We start from the raw sequence: 5251 nt of genomic DNA, 5'->3' as shown, positions 1-5251 counted from the left end.
CAGTCTCTCCTTTAGCCAGCTCTACATGTATTAAACTTTGTCTGTACAGCAATTTCCCTGTCTTGGTCAAGTGGCTCTATCTGGGCAGCAGCCAAGATGAATCCATTGGGCCTTAACAATCTAATCACTGAATTTTGTATGAAGATTACTTGTTTTGATTTCTTAGGCTGACAGATGAGACTTCGGATTTTGGAACTTTCTGTTGATGCTGGAACAACTTAAGCCTTTGAACTACAGAAACGGAATACATTTTTTATAAGTGACAGGGCATGATTTTCAGAAAGCCAGAAGTGGAGGGCTCTCCTCACAAACTCATGTTTAAATTTCATTCCGAATGTGGCACTATTGAGATGTGAGGCCCTTAAAAGATGACTGGATCATGAAGAGTTTGTCCCTGTGATTAAGTTAATCCATTCACGGATTAATACATTAATGAGTTTCAGATTAATGGGTTATTATGAGAGAAGAACCGATAGCTTGTAAGAGGGGAGACCTGATCTTCCACGGCAGCAAGCTCTACTCCATTGCCATATGATACCCTGCATGGCTTCAGGACTCTCTGGAGAGTCCCAAGAAGCAATAGGACCTCACCACATGTGGCCCCTAAACCTTGGACTTTTCAGCCTCCGTAACTGTAAGAAATGTATGTGTCTTCTTTATCAACTAGTCAGTTCCAGGTATTCTGTTGTAAGTAACAGAAAATGGACTAAAACCAAGCCTCTTAGTATTACTATGCCCTGTTATTAAGTTCAATGGAAAACTACAATCATTCCCGGCAACAGTACAAATGGTCCAGATCTTTCAGGAATGAAGGTTTGCATCACCCTGCCAGGTAAAGACCTCGGACCAGCTGAGGAGCCTGCTGAACACAAAGAGAATACAGAGTGGGGAGCAGTGGAAGGAAGTTATAAATATCAGTTAGGACCAGGTGAACAGTTACAGAAACAAGCATTAAAACTGTCACTAGTATGTCCTATCTACTTTGTTAAGAATACTTTTGCATGTTTATATACATATATTAGGCAAGTAACTTTGTTGTCATCCTTCTCTTCTTTAACACATAACCCAATAATGCATTGATCTGATACTAGCAGTTAAGTATTAGTAATTCAACATATTTATATTGAAATTATGGGATATCAAAAGAATAGTAAACATCACCCACAAACCTTTACTACTCTAAAAAAAGATTAGTATGTTTTGGTTGTATACAGAATACTGCATCATGTTGCCTTATTACCGTCTGTATTTGCAGATTAGTGTGGCTTAAGATGATACACATAGGTGCTAGGTAGAAAGGTGATGGGATTTTCATGGTTATTTAATGTGGATTAAAGAATACCTAGAGAACTGGTAAAGCATTACTTCTGGAAGTGTCTGCCAGGGTATTTCCAGAGGAGACTGTTGTGTGAGTGAAGGAATTTGGTGAGGAAAATACACCCACCATGGAAGCAGGCACCATACAATCTCCTTGAGGACCTGGTATAACCAAAAGTAAAGGTAGAAAAACAGTTCTCTCCCCCGACTCCTGCCCACCCACTTCGGCAGGCACACTTCTTTTCCTGTCCTTGACAGAACTCTGAATTCTCTGACCTGGAAACTCCAGGACTTTTAAGAGGGAAACCTGTGGATTCTCAGGCCTTTGGTCCTAACCTGAGAATTACACTAAGGGTCCTCCAGGTTCTGAAGATCTCCGGCTTACAGTGAAGCTATAACATCCTAGGGTCTTAAACTTACAGAAGGCTGTCCTGGGAATTCTCAGCCTCTATATATAATCACATGAGCAAATCCCCTAACAAAAATGCCTCTATTCTAACTATTATCTTGCTACCAACTATCTATCTATTTATGTATTGATCTATCGAAGTATCTAACCTACCTATCTACCTACCATCTATTTGTTCTGTCTCTCTAGAAAAAATCTGACAGATACACCCATAAAGGCTTCAGCCTAATGGCCCATTACCCTGTGTTCTGTAGTTGCTCCCCCACCACCCATGCTGTTTCTAAGTGTGTGTCCCTGAGAGCTCTTCCCTTCCTATTGGTGCTTCAAGGAATGCTGCCCTCCTCTCTTTGACTGGTTAGTAATAATACATTACTAGGGCCATTATCCACCTTTTGTTGAGTTGCCTCCTCTGTGTTTCGCTTTACAAACACATGGGGACCTCACTCTTTTTCCCACACAGCACTCTTCTAGAGAGTGACTACCTTGTTAGAAATAAGACACGGGTCAGACAAGAGCTACAAGGATGTCTTCCAGTAAAAACAAGTACACTCTGTGAGAGAAATACCTCAATCCAAGTTGGATAATTAGGCTGTCGGCCATCAACCAGGTTGAATAAACATCCCATGAAAAGTACACTCAGTACCAAACCCCGCGTTCTATTAGGCAAGGCTGTAGGTTATAGCCACTACCCAGACAGACCTCAACAGCAAGCAGAAATCAAAATGAAACACATGCCAGGAGATAATTTTACAAACTGTAATTCCAGAAATCCCTTGAGAGGAAAAGAAAAATGGCAAAGCATTACTTGAAAGCCTGTGCTGGAGTGGCAGCTCTCTAAAGAAATAGAAAAATCTGTACTAGAGAACTGCAGCCCTAACTATAAGCAATGATCTCTGTAACTTGCACTCTAAATCCAAGTATTCATTTATTTATTATTTATTTATTTATTTTAGAAACTGGGTCTCGCTATGCTGCCCAGGCTGCAGTGCAATGGCTACTAACAGGCACAAGCACTGCACACTACAGCCTCAAATTCCTCATGTCAAGTGATCATCCAGCCCAACCTCCCAAGCAGCTGCAACTACGTGCCCACAGCACCACACCCACCCAGTTACATTTTTTAAATCAAGAAAGTTGCATTTTTATCCTTTTCTTCTTTCCCATGGTCATTTTAATCACACGGATGATGAGCATGCAAATAATTTTAAGATTAGTTACTGTACATGTAGATGCACTCTGGTTTCCATACAATCTTCTGTGTTGTCTACTTGTTACATAGCTCAACTGTACTTTTGGATACTTTGGGAAAAAAATGGACTTTCATCTTCCCTGAAGAACAGAGTGAATAGGCCGGGCGTGGTGTCTCACGCTTGTAGTCCCAACACATTGGGAGGCTGAGGTGGGCAGATCACAAGGTCAGGAGTTCGAGGCCAGCCTGGCCAACATGGTGAAAACCTGTCTCAACTAAAAATAAAAACACAAAAAATTAGCCGAGCATGGTGGCACACGCCTGTAGTCCCAACTACCCGGGAGGCTGAGGCAGGAGAATCACTCAAACCCAGGAGGCGGAGGTTGCAGTGAGTAGAGATCCTGCCACTGTACTCCATCCTGTGAGACAGGGTAGACAGGATAGACAGGGTGAGACTCCGTCTCCCAAAAAAAAAAAAAAAAAAAAAAAAAACGGAGTGAATAAAATAGAAACTCATATCACTCATATCATTTATGTTTTATAAGGTTACTGCATTTGTACCATGTGTTTTAGGTTCCACAAAGGCTGAATTAAGTTAACAGCAAGTCCTGATCTCAAATATATGAGCCATGTCTACACTTCTATTTATTTTAAAAGTTTAGATTTACAGAAAATTGCTAAGATCTTACATAAAGTTTCATATACCCTTCAACTTTCTGTAATATTATCATCATACATAAACATAGAGTATCTGTGAAAACTCAAAAACTGATAAAGGTACATGGAACTTTTAACTAAAGTACTGACTGTCTTCATATTTTACCTGGTTTTCACCTAATGCCATTTTTCTGTATTTTGATCTAATTCAGGATAACATTACATTTACCATGAAGTGTATTATTGTGTACTGCAGCATAGCCAATTACCATGTAGCTTAGTGGCTCAAAAGCACGCACACACTACTCACAGTTTCTCTGAGTCAGAAATCCAGATGTAGGTGATGGCCAAGGCTGAGGTTTCAACTGAAAGATGAGATGGGGACGGATCATCTTCCAAGTTCATATGATTGCCCAGGTTAAGAAGACTTCACTGGTGAATTACTCCAAACCTTTAAAATAGCGAGAGCAATTTTTCACTAACTGTTCTCCAAAAAAAAAAAAAAAAAAACCACAGAGAAGAAATCAGTAAGCAATGCATTTTATGAGACAGTTTTCTCTGATACCACAACTAGACAAAGTCCAAAAAAGGGAAAATATAAATCAATACACTTTATGGATACCCAGGCAATAATCCTCAAGGAAATAATTTCAACACAAATCAGGATTATGAAACGGGTTATACATTACGCAGCGAGTATTTATTTACTCAAGATTGCAAATTTAGTAAAAGATACAAAAAGAATTATTGTAATACATTGTATCAATATAACACAAGACAAAAGCCTGATTATCACCCCTAAGGATGCCGAATAAGCACTTGACAAATCCAAAATCCACTCACAGTAAAAACACTGGACAAATTTTGCATAGAATGAAATGTTCTTTACATAAAAATGGCATCCATGAAAAAAAACTCATATAACACATGGTATCTAGAAAGTCTCAGTAATTTCCCCAAAATTATAAACACAAAAAGGTTATCTACTCCCACTAACTAAACATTATGCTTGAGGATTTCATTGATAAAACTAGCCTAGACAAATAAATTTAAGACTTCCAGATTAAGAAGGAAGAAATCAAAGTATCTCTATTTGCCAGTAACATAATCTAATGTATACAAAATCCTAACGAATCCACTAAAATAAGATAGGAACCACTAAAAAAAAGTTCAGTAATCCTGTAGAATACAAGATTCATGTAAAAAAATTGCACTCTTATACAATTGATATGGTTTGACCAATCAATTAGGTGTCCCCACCTAAATCTCACCAGGAACTGGAATCCCCTCGTATTGGGGGAGGAGCTTAGTGGGAGGTGACTGGATCATGTGGATTGTTTCCCCCATGCTGTTCTCAGGATAGTGAGTGAGTTCTCAAAGAAGCTGATGATGTTCAAAGTGTTTGGCAGTTTCCTCTTCACTCTCTCGTTACCTTGTGAAGAAGGTGTCTGCTTCCCCTTCCCCTTCCGCCATGACTGTAAGTTTCCTAAGACCTCCCTAGCCACGTGGAACTGTGAGTCAATCAAATCTTTTTTCTTTATAAATTACCCAGTCTCAGCCGGGAGCGGTGGCTCACGTCTGTAATCCCAGCACTCTGGGAGACCAAGGTGGGTGGATCACAAGGTCAAGAGATCGAGACCATCCTGGCTAACAAGGTGAAACCCCGTCTCTGCTAAAAA

This window comes from Mandrillus leucophaeus, unplaced genomic scaffold (assembly GCF_000951045.1).
Source record: "Mandrillus leucophaeus isolate KB7577 unplaced genomic scaffold, Mleu.le_1.0 Scaffold831, whole genome shotgun sequence".
Taxonomy (NCBI): domain Eukaryota; kingdom Metazoa; phylum Chordata; class Mammalia; order Primates; family Cercopithecidae; genus Mandrillus; species Mandrillus leucophaeus.
This window is presented reverse-complemented; position numbering follows the sequence as displayed.